The sequence below is a fragment of the Palaemon carinicauda genome, chromosome 33, assembly GCF_036898095.1.
Source record: "Palaemon carinicauda isolate YSFRI2023 chromosome 33, ASM3689809v2, whole genome shotgun sequence".
Classification (NCBI taxonomy): Eukaryota; Metazoa; Arthropoda; class Malacostraca; order Decapoda; family Palaemonidae; genus Palaemon; species Palaemon carinicauda.
The window spans coordinates 21,781,886-21,803,225 of NC_090757.1; the positions used below are offsets into that span (position 1 = coordinate 21,781,886).

Below are 21,340 nucleotides of genomic sequence, written 5' to 3' on the forward strand. Positions count from 1 at the left end.
ATATATATATATATATATATATATATATATATATATATATATATACCACAACAAATGCAACCGTTTCTAGTACATTGCTGGACAAAGGCCTCAGATATGCCAATTCATGTCTGGGCTCTGGTCAATTTTATTACCACGCTGGCCACTGTGGATTGATGTGTAAAGTGTGTATAGTTAATCGCCGCGCAGGAGGGGTGTGCCAGGATGCATTTGCATTTCCTCAGAGCGAGGTGTACCAGGAATTCATGTGTCCATCTGTACCTTCCTCTGGCCTGCTGACCACTTGCCAGCACTCCAAGAAAGATGAGAAATTATAACTATTTTAAAATAGTTATGACTTGTTTATATAAGTTATGGCCTATCATACTCATGCAATCTATATTATTATTATTATTATTATTATTATTATTATTATTATTATTATTATTATTACAAGCTAAGCTACAACCCTAGTTGGAAAAGCAATATGATATTAGCCAAAGGGCTCCAACAGGGAAAAATAGCCGAGGAAAGAAACCAGGAAATAAGTAAAATACAAAAGAAGTAGTGAATAATTAAAATGAAATATTTTAAGAACAGTAACAACGTTAAAATATATCTTTTTTATATAAACTATAAAAACTTCAAAACAAGAGGAAGAGATATAAGATAGAATAGTGTGCCCTGGTGTACCCTCAAGCAAGAGAACTCTACCAACAGACAGTGGAAGACCATGGTACGGAGACTATGGAACTACCCAAAACTAGAGAACAATGGTTTAATTTTGGAGTATCCTGCTAGAAGAGCTGCTAAAAAGTCTCTTCTACCCTTACCAAGAGGAAAGTAGCCCCTGATCAATTATAGTTCAGTATATAGCCCCTTGGGCAAAAAGGAACTGTTTGTAAATCTGTGTTGTCGGGTGTATGAGAACAGAGGAGAATGTGGAAAGAATAGGTCAGACTATTCGGTGTATGTGGAGGGAAGTAAAGGAAAAATGCGCCGTAAACAGAGAGCGGAATCCAATGAAGTACTGCCTGGCCAGTCAAAGAAATCAATAACTGTCAAGCGGCAGTATCTCAACGGGTGGCGTTATCTAACTTTAACAGCAATCATTTTCGTTGCAATGCACAAGTTGTCAGATAGATGAGATAAATGTACATATTTTGATAGCGTGAGATAATAAAGTAGCCTACTGTTGCCAACGCCTTGCTTCCTAAATCGTAATAAAGACTAAGAATATCATTAAAATATAGATGTGGCAGCTATCGCTCCACGCCTAGTAAATGCTAGCAAGTAAAACTTCTAGCAAATCAAGGAGATATGTAAAGATTTGGCATCCTTCTAGATCTAGGATGAGTTTGAAACTATATCCGATATGTTGAAAGTACTTTTTTTATCTGAAAGTAAAAAATTTAATTCAAGAATAAATGCTAAACGACATATAGTAAAAAAAATTTTCACCTGCTGAGCTAAATGAGTGATTTGGTTTTTGCATCTATGAATTATGACAACATAGTCCAACGTTGGGGCCTGTGAGACTATTCACTTCCAAATGAAATTGGAATGAAGTAGGAGGATACAAAGTAAGTGTAGCTATAGGACCCGGAGTAGAGCTTCAATGACTCTGAAGTAATGCTTGCATTGCACCGCGCGATGTGCACTCGTAGAACTAAGCAACTTATGGGATTAAAATGGAAGTGAAGTTAGTGGAGGGAGAAATGTGCTCTTGTAGGCCTATTTATACAAAGAAGTTGATTTAATCATTAGAAACACTTTGTACAGACTTTCCTTTTTGAGAGAACCGATGCAGGAAAAGATATCCCAAATCAAGATATCCCATTTTAATCCTCACGGGATTAAAATGGAAGTGAAGCTAGTGGAGTGAGAAATGTGTTCTTGTAGGCCTATATACAAAGAAGCTGATTTGATCATTAGAAACACTTTGTACAGACTTTCCTTTTTGAGAGAACCGATGCAGGAAAAGATATCCCAAATCAAGATATCCCATTTTAATCCTCACGGGATTAAAATGGAAGTGAAGCTAGTGGAGTGAAAAGTGTGTTCTTGTAGGCCTATATACAAAGAAGCTGATTTAATCATCAGAAACACTTTGTACAGACTTTCCTTTTCTGAGAAAACAGAAGCAGGAAAAAATATCCCAAATCAAGATGTTCAGCAAGAGGAAAGGTTTTTAAACACAATTCTCTCCATGCCGTTTGATGTCGTCATGCTTCAGATGAAACTGTTAATCAATTCATATGTTTCTGGCTTCAAAACACAATGCATCTGGTCTTAAGGGTACTGGGAAGTAGCTTCTGTTAGTGGGCAATTATTTACTTGAGCTTTTTCAAGCACGCTTATCCACATATATGTAAAACCAAGGTGAATATTCTTTATAATATCTATCATCGTTTGGTCAAAAGTATTTACCTTCATCACAAAAAAAAAAAAAAAAAAGCTGGAAGAAGAGATTCTTTAGTTATGGTAAGCAGCTCTTCTAGGAGAAGGACACTCCAAAATCAAACCATTATTCTCTAGTCTTGGGTAGTGCTATAGCCTCTGTACCATGGTCTTCCACTGTCTTGGGTTAGAGTTCTCTTGGTTGAGGGTACGCTCAGGCACACTATTCTATCTTTTTTTTCTTCCTCTTGTTTTGTTACAGTTTTTATAGTTTATATGGGAAATATATGTTGTTACTCTCCTTAAAATATTTTATTTTTCCTTCTTTCCTTTCCTCACTGGGCTATTTTCCCTGTTGGGGCCCTGGGCTTATAGTGTTCTGCTTATCCAACTAGGGTTGTAGCTTAGCAAGTAATAATAATAATAATAATAATAATAATAATAATAATAATAATAATAATAATAATGGTGATTCCAAAATGCCTCTCAGAGTAAAAATAAGGTTCGTCTCCCGCTAGATATGTTTAGTTTACTAATTGATAAAATGGTGATTGATTAAATTCAAAATCATATGATAAACTTGACCATATATAATCATAATTAAGAATGGATCACGCATTTGTGGGTCACGGTGGTTTTAATTACCACAGGTTTGCATTCTAGGCTGCTATGATTGAATACACTTCATGAGAGAAAATTGTTTAATCTCTCTCTCTCTCTCTCTCTCTCTCTCTCTCTCTCTCTCTCTCTCTCTCTCTCTCTCTCTCTCTCTCCATACACACACACACACACACACACATATATATATATATATATATATATATATATATATATATATATATATATATATGTATATATATATATATATATATATATATATATATATATATATATATATATATATATATATGTATATATATATATATATATATATATATATATATATATATATATATATATATATATATGTGTGTGTGTGTGTGTGTGTGTGTGTGTGTGTGTATATATATATATATATATATATATATATATATATATATATATATATGTATATATATATATATATATATATATATATATATATACATATATATATATATATATATATATATATATATATATATATATATATATATATATATATATATATATATGTGTGTGTGTGTGTGTGTGTGTATGTATGTGCGTGTGTGTGATAAAGCTAGAAAACGATGGATTTGTGTAAGAGCCCTTGGAAACAGAAACAATATATGTAATACTCAAGAAGAGAATATAAACAAGACGAAAGTGGACAGAAGTGTTTGAAGGGAGCCTGACATGTTGCTGGTGAAGCTATTTAAGTTTTCTCCCCTCTTCCAAATTTCAGTAATTTGAGTGTAAAGCCTGTTAGGGCCCTAACCTACAAGGAGGGATGGGGAGAGCTAAACATTATCTGTATACAAATTATATCAGCCTAATTATAAAGAACCACTAACTTTTTTTTAATTAGTTTACACTTAACAGATGTGTTGAATATCTTATCTATTGTAGATAATAACTGGTTTATTACATTCATATACTTATAATAGCTTCGACTGAAATGATTATCCTTGTAAAACTTAAAGCTTTTATAGATCCATAGCTAGATTGATGACAATGCTCTCTCTCTCTCTCTCTCTCTCTCTCTCTCTCTCTCTCTCTCTCTCTCTCTCTCTCTCTCTCTCTCTCTCTCTCTCTCTTCACACACAGTCTTGTTATTCAGGTTTGTAGACTAAACTAACCTTACGCAATCTAGAGAAGTTCCTTATTCAGCAATTCACATGATCCCGTCCATATTTGTTGCAGTTTCTTTATTAGGAATAAAACGATTGCATTCATCTTTTTTTTTTTCTTACAATTCGATATTATGACGTAAGTTGGAAAAGTTAAAGTGCCACTTTTAAACAGGAGTTTATTCTTCGTGGTAAGCTATTAGACAGCCGTGAGTCTGAGTGTTGGCGATGTCAGTCCGGGGACCGGAGGAAATTGAGAACTGAGGCCTCTTTCACAAGGGATAGGTACCAAATAAGAGGAACCTTACCACCCACCCAAGTAACCAGACTCTTTGTAAACACGATCAGTGTAAAACCATCATGCAGACGACAAAATATCCCTATAGAAACCACTGTGTACAAGTAAATATATTTCTCATAATATAAAAACTTGTAACATTGGCAATAGTATCATAGTACGCTGAGGAAAGTGCTGTGTTAAGTAGGGTGAAGATAAGAATATAAGATAAAAAGAATCTCAAAAATAGCACCCTGCTTTGCTACCAAATTAAGGATAACAAATCAGTTGCTAATTTAAACATATAAAAAACTACCTGACCAATCTCAACTTTGCGCAGAAATTTCACAATCATCAAAAATGACAATTTCCTCCAAAACAGACCTAATCCTCACATCCTTTAATGACAAAGAATTTTACACGTTCGCCGTAGTTACCATTGCCCCAGGCTGTGCTTTGTTTGTGCTTTCAGCCCGGCCGGCCAGCCGGGGTCATAGGGATTAGGGAATGGAAAGCACTAGGGGTAGTAGGAGGAGTAGGACCGTGGTTATACGAGAGGAAAGACAAGACGGGAATGTGATTTGTGATTTCTTTCGCGATTTAAACAAGAAGAAGAATGATGTAGGTCGGCAGCAGAGTAGGGATACCATCGTACGATAATTATCGTACATGTACGATTATTTTAGGTCCAGTACGATGTACGATACATACCTTAGGTATATACATATGTATGTGTTTAACTAAACAATTATACTGAAATATTTTGAAATAAGTCAATTATGTTACTCCTTGATAATTATTTTGAAAGTGTGTACGATAACTTTGGTTGATAAACGACAATTAAAAGCTCATGTACGATAATCCAGTCGAAATAATCTGGCAACCCTGGTCGGCAGCAGAGCCAGATTGTTTACGTTCGAATGTTATTGCAGGTAATCATCTGTGAAGTTCATTTAATCCGTGGCCGTAGCTTTCTATCATTTAATTTTGTTTTGATAAGCCATTACCAGGGTGATTTTGAAGTCACCGGCGATGTAGTGTTTTAACATCTACCACGGCAGATCTAGGTTTGTCTGTTATTTTAGCAGCAGCTTACTGTACTAACCAACGCCCTCCGTAGAAAGCCAGGGTCATTTATTTATCTATAGTAGGCTGCAACATCAGTTTTAAACGAATTATTTTATAGAAATTTGGGTGAATATATGATGCTTTAATTTCTAGCCAAATACATGAACCATATATTTTTCCTACTTCGTATCTTGTGTTCTATGCATTTCTGAACTTGATTATTGGGGCAAACCACCCGTTCATGAGTTTTTGGACCCCCTTATATAAAGACAACTATGGGGGGATCCCAGTGGGAAACCGGGGTTTTTACGGTTGGGAAATGTCGAAAGAGTGATTTACAGCAATAATAATGGTCAGAATTGCAAAATAAGCACAAGATAACCAGTTGGAAAAATATGTGGATCATGTAAGTGGCTGAACATAGGCCAAACATGATTATTTAACACATTTGAGATTTGTAAAATGGTACAGAAGCTAACAAACCCACCTAACCTAACCTAGTAGTTCCCAGGTCACGACCCCTAGCCCGGGGCAAGCCCCGGACCCCCTTCCCAGGTAACACCCCCTAGCTGGGGCCAAACCCCCTGACCCCCTTCCCAGGTCACAGCCCCTAGGCGGGGAAAGCCCCCGGACCCTCCTTCCAGGTCACAACCCCTAGCCGCGTCCAAGCCCCCGGACCCCCTTCCTAGGTCACAGCCCCTTGCTGGGGGCAAGCCCCCGGACCCCCCTTCCCAGGTCACAACCCCCTAGCCGGGGGCAAGCCCTCAGACCCCCTTCCCTGACAAACTAAAACGAAATCACAATTCACAAATAAATCCTCTCCTTAAGTTTGGGAGGTCGAAGGCTGAGGGTCTTCCGTTGACAAAGGAATAACTGTCACTGACCCTGTCGTAGACGTTGATGTAGGTGGGTAGGGGTACAGTTTGGCGGCTTGAAGCAGGAAATTATGTAAGTGCTCGGACCTCTTGTACTGGAAAAATAAGCACACTTTAGTTTGCTAATTATTGAAAAAACGAAACAACATTAGAATACATATTATGATAATTTTTACTTGGCGGATAAAGACATAACGAGATAGATATTGAATAAAATATTCTTTTTGAATTCTGCCATGGAGAACGTAACTCATGAATCCCGCCACAGCCTTTGGATGTTTTGAGTATGTGCACCTGTCTTGGGATCCACAAAATTTTCTGAATGATTCACAGTGAGGTGCACATACCCCACAGTGGCAAGATCTTTGTATCCTTTCCATGAATCACTGTGGATTACGCTCCGCGCCTTGATACATTGTTGTATCAAAGGCACAAGGGTCTCGGCATTTCTTGGTTGGTCCACTAGAGGGACCACAAACTTTTTTTTGTTCTCCCGCTCCATGCCGCCAAACACCCACACACACCAGACAAAGGCCTACCTCTGTTATCTTTCGACCTCCCAAACTTGGATTCATCCACTTCGACAACAATGCCAGGCCCACCAATAGCCGGAAAGTTCAGGCAGTAATTTTCCGCAACTTCCGATCAATAAGACCTCCAGTTAACCGTAGTTTGCAATGTCCAGCCAAGGTTATAGGTGACATTGCCATGCGAAAAGGCCTTTTCAAGGAAATGATTCACGAACAGCAGTATTTCCCATGCTTGAACGTGAGCCTTTTCCAAGAGAGTGCCCTTAAATGCGGTTACGGAAAAAACCGCATGCACGACGCTTTCCCTTCTTAGCAACCTTGACTGATCGATTACAAGCTCACTGGTTAACTTGAGATCTAAAGACACACGCTGTTGGCAGGAAGGGCATTGAACGTCTGAAGGGATGACCATGGTTCTGTAGGAACTCAAATACCCGTTTATTAACTTTGAAAAAGAGGGAATATATATCTCCTACTCCCTCAGAGAACAACCTTGACATATGGAAGCCATGATGAAAATGAAGAGAAAAGGGGGTGGGGATAGGTGTTGTAAAAGAACATCTGGGAACTTATGAAGAACTACTTGTAAGCTGTTAATTGGTTTAAAAAAAACCACCTGACAGATACGTCAGTGTAAATGCACAGAAAGTTCCGCAATCCATGGAAAAAAACCCATGCGCAGTAAGTCCCCTTCAGTCTCTCAAATGTAAACAATGGACTTAGAGTAAAAAACATACTTCACATTTATATCGACTGATACATAAGTTATTATGCCCCAGCCCCCCATTAAACATATAGAGAAAAGCAACAAGCTAGCCAGCACTTGTCCATTTCTTATAGCGAATTTCATTTTCGCTAGCAATTAAACTATCATATAATAACCCTAGGATGATTTTGAAGTAACCAGCGATGTAGTGTTTAAACATCTACCATGGCAGATCTAGATTTGTCTGATATTTTAGCTTACTCTTCTAACCAACGCCCTCCGTAGATTAACTCTAGAAAGCCAGGGCCATTTATTTATCTGTAGTAGGCTCCAGCTATAGTTTGAAACGAATTATTTTATAGATATTTATGCATTCTTTTACAGCTAAATTCTTCTTGGTGTCAGAATCAATAAGTATTAATTTGCTGTAAACTGTATGGCAAAACTCATATGTTTCCTCTTGGGTCCTTTAAGATTTCGTAGATTTGTTTTGTTCCTATACTGTACTAATTGTCTGAGGTCCTGAAAATGTGTGATACTTTAATAATTTCCAGCCAAATACACAAACCATATATTTTTCTTATCGCTCTCTTGTGTTTCGTCGATTTCAAACCGTGAATTTTGGGGCAAACTACTCTCATGAGTTTTCTTATTCCCTTATTAAAACAATTTAATAGGTGATTCCAGTGAGAAACCAGGGTTTTTTTTGGGGGGGAAACACTATAGGGATGTATGCATGGTAACGGCCACCATTGTGTATGATGACGCCAGTGCATTGGGGTCGCAGGGGCCCGTTAACCCTTCCATTAGGTAAGTAGGTAAGAACACGGCGTGTAGGTTAGGTTAGAGAGGAAAGGTTAGGTTAGTTGGTGTCCATTTTTAATGCATGTTGGAGGAACTGGCCTCTTATAAACAAAGGTTCCACACTAAATGAGACATTTCCAATTATAATAATGTTCAGGAATGCATAATAGGCACAAGAAAATCAGTTGGAAAAATATATGGCTCATGTAGGCTAATGAAGCAGATGATGAATGGAGAAGTTCTGTATTGATATAAAAGCTCAAGGTAGAGACGACTGGGGAAATCTAACCGAGGCTCTTTGTGTCAATAGGCGTAGGAGATGATAATGATGATGATGAGGAATTACCTATAATTCATATCACATCCCTCATGTGGATTTTGTTCCGCTGTGGCTTGCTTCGCTTGCAAGTAAGCAATTTCACTGCTTCTCTGTTCTAGCAAGCGGTACATGGCTGAGATGCGCAAACCAACCCGGTGGGTTACTATTAAAGTATCAAAATTACCAGAGGTACATGGTTGAGCTGGGCAAGCAATCACGTGGGTAGTTATTACGGGGATATTTTTGACAACCAGAGGAACAACAATATTATTATTACAAACTAAACTAACCCTAGTATCTCAAGAGGTGGCTGGTGCCCAGACCAACTTACTACCTATAACTATACACTGAACGGAGAGTATTTTCAACATGATTAATTACTGAAATTACACTTAATTTCAAAATAGATTGTACGTCTATTTTGTTGACGTTTTCTTTTGACAGTAGTCACGCTAGAACTGAAGAGGACGGTGGAAAATAAAAAGACACTTTTAGAAAAATATCTGGGATTGTGTGCATAAATATTTGGAAGCTCTTAATTGGTTAAAAAAATCAGCTGATGAATACGACATTGCAAAAACATATACTGTAAAGCTCCCCAAAGTTATTTACTGTAAAACAAAGTATGCGCAATAACTGACCATCATTCTCCCAAAGGTAAACAAGGGGCTTAGACTCCAAAATATTTTTCACATTTTAATTGATCGGTATGTAAGGTATTACAGTGTTCCAGTTCTATTAATCTTGAAGAGAAAAATTTCAAAGTAGCCAGCACCCATCCATTTTTCAAGGCAAATTCAAGTTTCACTAGAACTTAATGTATCGTAATATCATCCTAAGGTCCATACAACATAAGTGCAATAGTAAAAGAAGGGTTAGTATGTATAATGTAGGGACAGACAAACCTATTATTTAGAGTAGGTAAGGTTAACTGTAGTTTGGATGTTTTTACTTAATTTTGAACTCTTGACGCAAATTCCTACCAATGCTCTGCAAGATAATAGAATAATATAGTTTTGTTCCGTAACTGGAATAGGGGTATTACTTTCGGCGTAGCTGGAATGACAAGCTATTAATTTTTAACGAAGGTTAACTACCCACACCGCTAGTTAGCGGGGGCCAGGGAGGGTAGCTTGCTACTGCTCCCCCTCACACACCTGTGATTGAGCTCACTTTGCTTTCGGTTCGGATGGTGAACGAACGTTGCTGTTCTTCATCCTCGCCGACAATTGGCAGCCATTAATGCTTTTTGTTTTCGCTTTTTTCTTAGACTGTGTGTGTGTGTGAAGTTGACTTCTGCGACCATGCGCACCTGCCCTGGACACTCCGACCGCCCCTGTGGAACATTTGTGTCGGTGGTCGAGACTGATCCTCACGCCCTTTGTCCTTCTTGCAGAGGTCAATGGTGTGATAGTGTCATCAAGTGTAGTGAGTGTAGGGAGTGGTCTTCATCCCAGTGGGAGAGGTTTTCGCGACGGCGGAAGAAGTCCAAGCGGGATATTTCTCCTTCGAAGGGAGGAAAACCCAAGGGGTCTTCTTCCGTCGCCCAAACCTCCTCCGAAGCTCCTACTGTACTCGCAAAAGAGACCGTCGAGTAGTAACGTAGACCAATTTATTTCTGACCAACCCTGGGTCTTAAGAGATGAGGTTGCTTCCCCCTAGCGAAGCAGCACCACCTCTCCCCCCGGGTGAGGCCTTGTCACTAACCTCCGTGTTTCAGATTTGGTCCTCCTTGGGACTCACAGGTTTGCTCTCCAAGGAAGCATTGCTTGAGTTCATCTGCATGGGTGCTTCTGTCAAGCAATCGTCGTTGCCGTCAGAGGTAGATCCCCTGACACTCGTCGACATTGTTGTGTCAGAGGTGTCTCATGCGACATCACCTATCTCCTCTGCCACTCCAAACTCTACTGTAGCTGCCGATTTAGTTTCCCCCGTTCCTGACCATCCTCCGAGGGGGAAACTAAGTTCATCATCGGTCTCTCCTGCTAGTGTTTCTCTCCCTCGGGCGAGTTCACTTACAGAGACTCCTCTTTGGAGGACTACTGATGGTCAGCTTGCTGATCCAACAACCCCCAAAGGACGCATCTGTCGGAAGGCTCTCCTTCCTCTTCGCCTTAGAGGCCTTCCTTTAACTGCGGTGAGGAGGCGCCTCTGGTTCAACGTCTTCAATGCAGTCCCCTACAGAGGAGCCTCTAGACCTTCAATCATCCATCACTGCACCTGCAATCAGTCTTGTGATTTCGGTCCTGGACTTCTCTGCAGATCGTTCCCGATCTCCTTCGGTGGATGGTCGTCCTTTTAAAGGACACGTCGACCATCTATCCAACAGACCTGCCGACCTTCCATCGCCGTTCCTGTATCTCCATCACTCCCGCCCTGCTTACCACACGTGTACGCATCCTGACCAGCGCTCACCAGCAGCTCGTCAATCACCAACGCTTCGGCGCAACATCCATCGTGCTCGCCCTCACAAAGGGCAGCAGCCTCACGCACTTGCGCGCCAACCTAATCTTCAGCACTCTCCTGCACGCCATGCGCACACCCGCCCACGATCACTTGCGCACCCTGCGCAAACACGCTCAGGGTTGCTCACGTGTACTTGCGCTCTCCTTCTCGCCGACGATCTCCTGCGTGCCAGCGCTCTCCTGCACCTATGCGCCCACGATCTCCTACGCGCCAGTGCCCACCTGCGCGCCAAATTTTCCTACGTGCCAGTTACCTGCGCCCCACATCACCTGCGCACCCCTGTGCTCTCCTGTGCGCAATCTTGCGCACCAACCAACCCTCAGCAAAAACCTGCGCACCATCACTCTCCTGTGCGCAAGTTTGTAGGTGAGGCGACAACCTTGTTGCCCTCACCTGCGCGCACACAGTGAGATGCGCACGCGCGCCCTCTCTCTCAAACAGACGCACGCCAACACACTCCTGCGCGCGCACTCGCCAACATCCTCCCGCACGCGAGCACCAATATTCTCCCTCGCGCGAGCGCCAATACTCTCCCACGCGCGAGCATGCTCACCAACAGGCACGTCATCCGGCAAGGTCGCCATCGCCTCATTCCCCTCCCCGCAAGTGCATACATTGCGCATTGTGGGAGAAGGGAAACATTTTCATGCAGAGGGGTTCAGGATCCCGAAGCTACATTCTAAGATGAACCCACCTATTCCAGTAACTCCTCCCAGGGAACCTTCGGTCCCTTTCCCTTCAGGGGGTCTGTCTGACAGTGCGCCCTGGTTCAATGCCTTGATCAGAGCCGTACCCAGGCTTTCAAGCCTGTCCTGTCTGATCGCTCATCAGAGGAACGTATAGCTCTAGATCTAGGGCATGGAACCATGGCTTCCTCTAACCCTTTGAAGAGGAAAAGAGAGAGTTTTGGACACTGTCACTTCCCCGAGGGTGAAACTGACTCCATGCAGACCATCGAGGCAAGTTCCTCCTGTTCTTCAGACAAACTCTCCATCCTTTTCGGACGAAGATCTCCCGTCACCTAGGGAACCACCCGAAGAGAGACTTTCACCCATCGCACCAATGGAGGAAATCTCTCTTCACACCGAGAGTTCCTCGCAGTCTGAGAACAGAAGGGACATGCCACACACATCAATGTTGGAGTCTTACCTCCTTCCCCGGAAGAATTCCAAAGACTCCAAGACCATGCCAAAGTCCTCCACTAGCGCGAGAATTAAGCTAGCCAGCCATTCTGGGAATGTCCGTGATTCTCCCCGAGAAGAGCCTTTAGGGACAGAAGGAGACTTCGCTGCAAGTCCTAATGAGGGTTCTCAATGGGTTTTCCGACCCAGAAATCCCTTCTCGAGAGGGCAAATACACGGTCCTGAACCCCGTCTTTGGTACTCAAAAACCCTCTAAGACTAGTGCAGCCCTGCCCTGGTCTCAAGGGGTGAAGAGTACCAAGGACAAGATCGCCCAGCAGCTCTCCGAGATGTCGTCCTCCAACCGTTCCGGTACCATGAACAAGCTCCTCATACCTCTTCGTGTACAGCAGAGGGGGTACTTCGATATCCTGGAGGAGCCTTGTTTAGCTCTTCCTCTTCACCACTCGCTGGAAGAGCTATCCAGGGGAGTCCCTCTTGAGAGAGACTCCAACCGGCAGGTCTCGTTCTTGGCAACCGAGATCCTTAACCAGGAGAACGTCACGAAGTATGCTATGCAAGCTACTTTGTAGCTTGATATCTGGTTAGGGACCTTGGGTATCCTGATACGAACCGAGGAGTTCTCCAAGGAACATACCAGGAAAGTTATGGAAACCTTCCTCCTCTCAGGTACTTGCACGATCGAGTTTCTTGCCCACCAAGTCTCGAACTTGTGGGCAAATACCATCTTGAAACGTCGAGATGCAGTAGCTGAGAGGTTCCACCAGAAGGTCCCTAGTGTTGAGATCAATAGGCTCAGACATTCTTCCATAGAGGTGTCTCATCTGTTAGAGCCAAAGGATGTGGAACATGCTGCTGAGAGGTGGAGGAAGTCTCGTCAAGACTCCTTCCTCCATAGGGCTTTAACATCAAAGCCCTATAAACCTCCAGCACTACAGCATTCCCATCCAACCAAGACCACAACGACGAAACAAAAACTGCAGCGAAGACAACGGTGTCTTAGCTCTTTCTTGTCAAAGACGGGAAAGGCAAAAGGTCCCCCAGGGGAGGGAAAAATCCTAGAGGGAGCAGCCGAGGCCGCAAATGCTAGGATAGGCAGTTCCCCTGCATTTCCACCGTGGGGGGATGCCTGCAAAGTTGCGCAAATAGGTGGAAGCAAATCGAGGCCGATTCCTGGACAATCTCCGTGATCAGTTTAGGATATCGCATCCCGTTCATAACATCTCTACCTCCCCTGACCAGGAATCCTGTGTCATTGAACTCCCTTGCCATTGGGATCGGCAAGGGGGCAAACCCTTCAGGCAGAAGTCCTGACCCTGTTGAAGAAGGGTGCTCTTCAAGAGGTCCTCGAGGGATCCCCAGGCTTCTTCAGTTAACTCTTTCTTGTAAAGAATGCGTCTGGAGGCTGGAGACCAGTCATCGACCTCTCAGCTCTGGACAAGTTTTTCAAACAAACTCCATTCTGCATGGAAATGGCAGACATGGTCAGACTAGCAGTAAGACCGCAAGACTTCATTTGTACACTGGACCTAAAGGCCGCGTACTTCCAGATCCAAATCCATCCGTCTTCAAGGAAGTACTTAAGATTCAGCCTAGCCAATAGAATATATCAGTTCAAGGTGCTGTGCTTCAGTCTTTCCACAGCACCAAAAGTCTTCACCAGAGTGTTTACCCTAGTGTCATCTTGGAGACCAATCATCGACCTCTCAGCTCTGAACAAGTTTTTCAAACAAACTCCGTTCTGCATGGAGACGGCAGACATGGTCAGACTAGCAGTAAGACCGCAAGACTTCATTTGTACACTGGACCTAAAGGTCGCGTACTTCCAGATCCAAATCCATCCGTCTTCAAGGAAGTACTTAAGATTCAGCCTAGCCAATAGAATATACCAGTTCAAGGTACTGTGCTTCGGTCTTTCCACAGCACCAAAAGTCTTCACCAGAGTGTTTACCCTAGTGTCATCTTGGGCACACACGATTGGTGTCCTCCTCCGTTATCTGGATGACCGGCTAATCCTAGCAGACTCGGTGTCAACCCTTCTTCAACACCGAGACAAACTTCCAAGGCTTTGCCAGGATCTGGGGATCATGGTAAATCTTGAGAAGTCCTCTCTGCTTCCCACTCAAAGACTGGTATACTTAGGCATGATTGTAGACACCATTCTCCACAAAGCCTTCCCATCAGACAACAGGATAACAAGGGTGAGAAAGGTTGCTAGACCTTTTCTCAGACGAGAAGAACTTCCAGCCCAATCGTGGCTATGTCTCCTTAGTCACCTTTCATCGCTGGCCCGTCTAGTTCCCAATGGTCGCCTCAGGATGAGATCCCTCCAGTGGCGACTCAAGTCCCGGTGGAATCAAGCAAACGACTCCCCTGACATCCAGATCCCTATGAGACCTGTGGAACTGACAGACTTCCAGTGGTGGGTGACAGATGAGAATCTACGAAAGGGAGTGGACCTTCTCGTCCTCCCCCCTGATTTGATGTTGTTTTCAGACGCTTCAAAGAAAAAGGGGGGGGGCATGTGCTGCACCACACGACCTCAGGCCTCTTGTCAGAGTCAGAAAAGTACCTCCACATAAATCTCCCAGAGATGAAGGCCATCTTTCTGGCCATTCAACAGTTCCAACAATTCCTGGCAAGTCACTCTGTGGTGGTGATTAGCGACAACACCACAGTAGTGACCTACATCAACAAACGAGGAGGTACTTTTTCGCAGCAACTATCCCATATAGCAGTAGTGATACTGAGATGGGCCGAAATCCACTCGATACCCCTATCGGCACGCTTCATTCCAGGCAAAAGGAATGTGCTCACCGACAACTTGAGCAGAGCATCTCAGATAGTGAGTACCGAGTGGTCTTTGGATCATCTAGTAGCCAACAAAGTCCTGACTTTGTGGGGTTCTCTGACTGTGGACCTCTTCGCAACGGCCCTGAACTTACGGCTCCCGCTGTACTGTTCCCCAGTCCCAGACCCCAAGGCTGTCTGGCAAGATGCTTTCCAACAACGGTGGAACAACATCGATGTTTACACCTTTCCCCCGTTCTGTCTGATGAGGAGGGTACTCAACAAGACCAGAACATCGGTCAATCTTTCAATGACCCTCATAGCTCCGCTATGTCATCATGCAGAATGGTTCCCGGACCTTCTGCAACTCCTAACGGAGCCTCCAAGAGAACTCCCTCCACGACACAATCTACTCAAACAACCACATGCCAACATCTTCCACAAAGCCGTATCTTCGCTACGACTTCACGCCTGGAGACTATCCAGCATCTCCTCTGTGAGAGAGGATTTTCACAACAAGTTGCAATTAGTATGTCTGGACACCTACGAAAATCATCAGCAGCAGTCTACCAGGCAAAGCAGAAAGTCTTCTGTGGTTGGTTTCGTGGAAGGGGGTATCTCTCGACTCGATGCCACTATTCCAGCAATAGCGGAGTTCCTCGTGTATTTGCATGAAGAAATGCACCTATCAGTCTCGGCAGTGAAAGGTTATCGCTAAGCCTTAAGCCTAGCCTTCAGATTGAAAGGAATGGACATTTCTTCGTCGCTAGAACTTTCTCTACTCATAAGGAGTTATGAACTTACCTGCCCCCAGTCAGAAGTGAGACCTCCCCCATGGAACGTGATTCGAGTTCTCAGGTCTCTTAAGAGGCCTCCTTATGAACCATTACGCCAGGCAACAGATCGCCACCTGACTTGGAAGACGGTGTTCCGGCTAGCTTTGGCCTAGACCTAGCGAGTCAGCGAACTTCATGGTCTCTCATACGACATTGCCCATTCAAGGGGATGGGGAGAGGTAACGTTCAGCTTCATCCCCTAGTTTATTGCTAATACTCAAAACCCGGGAGTAACGGATCCTCGATTCGACTCCTGGATTTCTAGTCTCCGTATTGTAACAGACGACCCATACCATCTCTTACTATGGCCAGTAAGGAGTTTGAGGTTGTACCTCAAGAGAACAGCCGCAGCCCTTCCTCGTGTGCCTGCACTTTTCGTCAGCACAGGAAGGACCACGAGGAGGGTCACCAAGAACACCATCTCAGCATGGATTTGCAGGTTCATTGCCTTTAAAAGAAATCACTCAGTGACGCAGGTTCTTCAAGCTAGGGTGTGGGAACGTCAAAACACGTTCACATCCCACTACCTGCAAGACGTGACCCACAGGAGACTCGATACGTTTTCTATTGGTCCTGTGGTGGCTGCACAACAACTGGTTTAAAACCTCAAGCTCCTTATTGGACAAGTAGCAGAGGGTTGAGGGCATTGTTACCCGGATTTAGTCTGCATGAATGAAAAGGTTTGACTGGCCCTTATTCTTTTCTTCATTCTAGCTGACCTCAAACCATTGCAGGTAAACCATGCTCCCTTGTGTACCTAGTATTAAGATTAATACTGTTGCGCCCCCATACCCTGACGAGGTGGTATTGGGAAAGTCCTAGTGCACAGTTTTTCCATCTAAAGAACTTCGGAATAACTTTCTAGGACGAGTCACATTTCTACATACCTTCACACGGAATAACTTTCTAGGACGAGTCACATTTCTACATACCTTCACACACAGCTTGTGTAGGCACAGGGACTTCTTATTCCTTGAGTGCTAACACACCCAGATAAGGAGCCCCCGGGTAAAGCCAAAAAGCCAGATTGACTGGGACATCCACCCTTCCTAATGGGTGAGTCACCCCTATTAAATAGCGTAGTTTGTATTCTAGTTACGGAACAAATGACAAGTTCGTAGATAATTTGTATTTTTCCTAACTACCTTAGCTATTTAACCAAACTTGCCCGTCAGCCCTATCCCCCTTGAAGTCCTACCTCTAAGCAAAGTGAGCTCAATCACAGGTATGTGAGGGGGAGCAGTAGCAAGCTACACTCCCTACCCTCCGCTGACTAGCGGTGTGGGTAGTTAACCCTCATTGTAAATTAACGGCTCGTCCTTTCAGCTACGCCGAAAGTAATACTGTACCCCTATTAAATAGCTAAGTTTGCATAGTTAGGAAAAATACAAATTATCTACAAATTTGTCATATTTTTGTACTGTACTAGTGAAACATACTTTGCAAAACTATGTTATTGAAAAAAGAAAATACTACAGTACAGTACTGTACTATATATATCAGTGTACTGTAACTTTTATATTACTTAAACACAGTAACTGGCTACTAATTTATTTAACACTAACCAAAGACTGGAAGTGCGGTTAACAACACTAAATAGTTTAACATGAAACTATATACAATATTGTATATTGAAGCGTCACTCATTGTCTTTACAGTCATACTGTACCTCTCTTCACGAAAGAATCTGCTTACGAAATTTTCACGCTGCGAAACGAAATGCGAAGATTTATATGACTCGCATTGCAAAAAAATGATTCATGGTGATAAGAGAGATTTGCCAGAGATTAGAATAGTTACCCATTAAAAATATGGAGAAAACGGGTTCTTTGCACAATAGAAAATGAATCTCTCCATAGTAGGGGTTAACTATGATAGTACAGTACATATGGTACCGTATATTTTGTAATTGTACAGTATTGTATTGTTTTCCATTTATTATTGCATTATATTCTAATAGCTACTTAATTTACAGGTATTAACAGTTAGTTTAGGTAAATTGAATGGTTCAAATGTATTTGACTGTACAATATTTCATTGTGGTTATACTGTAGCATTATTGTAAACTTTAATGTGGTTTTTTTTTTTGTAGGGTTTGGAATGAAATAGGTAATTTACAGTACATGTAAAAGGTGACTCAAAACACGACATTTTCACAAAATGGAAGCCACTCCCAAATGAATTAATTTTGTGTTGTGAGGCATTACTGTATTTGGATTTTACTTGTACTGTACAGTATAATGTGTTTTTAAATATTAAACTTAGCCGGTGAATATATAATAGCTGCAACTCTGCGGCTCGACAGACAACATACTCAAAAAACTCGCGAGCGATCGCTATGCAGGTTGCGGGTGTGCCCACCAGCGCCAACTGTCGGCCAGATACCACTCTCGGATGTAAACAAAACCTTCAATTCTTCTCTGTCGACGTTGACGACAAGACGTACTTATACTCGCTGTAGAACCTGGAGTTTTCCCATCATCTTTGGTGAAGTACTTTATTTTGGTTTGAGCTTTCGCAGTACAGGTGTTTTTCCTCAACATAAACTCTTGAACTCTTTATTGAATCGGATTATTTGTTGATGACTTGGATTGTTTTTGGAATTTTCTTTGACTAATTCAAAATGGCTGACCCTTCTCAAGTACCTAGGTTTCGAAAGTGTAATGCTAGGGACTGTAATAGGCGTCTTCCAAAGGCTTCTCTCGACCCTCATACTGTTTGTTCCAATTGTCGGGGTAAAACCTGTCAATTGGGAGATCGGTGTGAGGAATGCGTGGGCCTTTCGGAATTCGATTTTATCGAATATGATAAGTACACACGCAGACTAGAGAGAGATAGGGTAAGGAGAAGTTCTTCTAGGTCCGTAGATTTTTCCTCTCCACATGCCCCTGAACCTAATCCTTCCCCTGTAGTGGTTGTTCCTAACCCCCCTTCTAGCACTCAGGAACCGTCGATGCAAGAATGTTACGTGCTATCCATGCCTTGGGGGAGAAGGTTGAAGCGTTAGCAAGTGACCGTAATCAACTCATGGCTGACGTGAAGGAACTTAAGTGCCACAGTGCCACGGCGGAAAGTGGGAAAGTGATTAGTGCGCAAAGTGTTGTGAACAGTGTTGCGACCGAGGGTTCGTCTGTTCGTGCCTGTCGTTCACCTAGTCTGGGACCTCTTGCAAGCTCCCAAGCCCAGGGGAGAAGCAATGTCGTACGACTTATGGGTTCGAGAGGCCTTGATCAGCGAACAGACGTTCCCTCTATGGTATCAGGCGTATCTCGTCAAGATCGCCCCTACCATAAGACGAGAGAGCCCATTTTTACCTCGTCGTCCGAAGGCGTTTCACGCAAGAAACCATGGAGCAAGGTTTCTAGGCCTTTGAAACGCAAGTCGGTCCCTTCAGGACAGGTCCAACGTCCCGGATGTAGTCATTGGGACAGTTCGGACCCGTTGCTGTCATCGGATGACTGCTCGCCGCCTAAGCAAGGCAAAGTTGTGCCGTCTCAGACGCTAACCCCGGCTGTTACCGCACCCGTTACCGTAGACCCTAAATGGGTTTTACTGCAGGACATGCAGTCTAAGCTTGCGTCCCTTATGGCAGATTACAACGCAGAGAAGGTTTCCGTTGAACCTAGCCGTTTATCTCATGGAGATCCTGGCCGTCAGCCACCCAAGCGTTCTGTTGTGCGTCCTGTTGACGTTGGTGTTGCCAGTTCACGTCAACCAGTTGGGGTTGTACCACACCCGATGCGGTCTCGTGTGGACTTTCAACCTAATGTGGACGTTAAGCAACTCACTGATGCGGCTGGTGACGTTCAGGACGTTCGCCAACCATCAGAGTTGACTTGTTTTGACGCGGTGCGTCAACCTCCGCAACCTAGAGTTGTTTTGACTGCACAACCCAGGCGGTCTAAGCAGTCTCGGGTGGACGCTGTGCGTCCTCACGCTCCTGTTGTTGTTGTTGACAGTTCCCAGACTGTTCAGCAGTTTCAGGACGCTGCGTCCTGCTCCGTCACGTATGCACCAGTGCGGGCGGACGCTGCGTGTCAAGCATTGCCTACCCCTGTGCTTGTTTCTCATCAGTTATCAGATGAGGAACTTTCGGATGAGGACGTTGCTGACCCTCAGCCTGGGGATCATCCTTCAGATATTGATGAGCCTAGAGCAGTTCCGCCATCTATGGAATTTAAGAAAGTCATGCTCATCTTTAAAGAGTTGTTCCCTGAACACTTTGTCTCTGTGGCTCCTCGTTCGCCGCCGTCTGAGTTTGTTTTAGGCGTTCCTGCTGCCATGCCAGCCTTTACAAAACTCGTTCTCTCTCTCTCATCCAAGAGAGCTTTACGGCTGTTAGGCGATTGGTTAGAAACCAAGAGGAGTTTAGGGAAGACTTCCTTTGCCTTTCCACCAACTAAACTCTCATCTAGATCGAGCGTCTGGTATGCCACGGGAGAAGTTCTCGGCTTGGGAGTTCCTGCCTCTGCCCAGGGCGACTTCTCAAGTCTTGTAGACTCTCCCCGCCGCCTAGCCATGAGACGCTCGAAGATTAGTTGGTCATCCTCAGACCTGGACCATCTACTTAAGGGCATCTTAGGGCTTTTGAAGTTTTTAACTTCCTTGACTGGTGTTTGGGAGCCCTGAGTAGGAAAATCTCATCAGCCGATAGAGATGTTTCCTTACTCATCATGTCCTGCATGGATAAGGCCATCCGCGATGGATCCAACGAGCTCTCCGCCTCGTTTTAGGAGTCCTAAAGAAACGAGAGTCTCTGTGCTCTTTTCTGTCAGCAGGAGTGACGCCCTGTCAACGATCTGAGCTACTCTTTGCCCCTTTATCTAAGTTCTTGTTTCCTGAACTTTTGGTTAAAGAAATTTCGTTGTCCCTTGTGCAGAAGGACATCCATGACCTGGTTGCGTCCTCGACTCGCAAAGGGACACCTTCGTCTGCCTTGTCTGCTAGACCTAGGATAGACACGCCAGCGTCCAGGTTTATTCCGCCCTTTCGTGGCAGAGCCTCCAGCAGGGGTAGTACTCGTGCCGAAGGAAAGAGAGGAAAGAGGAAAGGAACCAAGTCCTCGCGAGGCAGAGTCTGACTGCCCGCAGCTTCAGACAGCAGTAGGTGCCAGACTCAAGAACTTCTGGCAAGCCTGGGAGAAGAGATGCGCAGTTCAACAGTCTGTGAGGTTGCTCAGAGAGGGGTACAAAATCCCATTTGTACGCAAACCTCCTCTAGCGACGTCCCCCATCGATCTCTCTCCCAGGTACCGAGAGGAAGCAAAGAGACAAGCCCTGAAACTAGAAGTGTCTCTTTTGCTAGAGAAGGGAGCGATGGTCAAAGTCTCGGACCTTCAATCACCGGGGTTTTACAACCGTCTCTTCCTAGTACCAAAGAAGACAGGAGGTTGGAGAC

At 43.7% G+C, this 21,340-nt stretch overlaps 1 protein-coding gene across 6 annotated transcripts in view; it reads left to right on the forward strand.

Annotated features, from left to right (window-relative positions):
- LOC137625883 (putative cyclin-dependent serine/threonine-protein kinase DDB_G0272797/DDB_G0274007) overlaps positions 1 to 21,340 on the forward strand; it is a 61,229-nt gene that overhangs the window by 24,597 nt on the left and 15,292 nt on the right. The window contains exon 1 of one of the 6 annotated variants that reach the window (XM_068356826.1): positions 5,229 to 5,339. The exons of 2 other annotated variants lie outside the window; for them this stretch is intronic. The gene's annotated coding sequence lies outside the window, so the exon portion shown is untranslated. Of the gene's footprint in view, positions 1 to 5,228; positions 5,475 to 21,340 lie in introns of those variants that run through there. 3 more of the 6 variants (XM_068356828.1, XM_068356829.1, XM_068356827.1) reach the window with 3 other exon arrangements.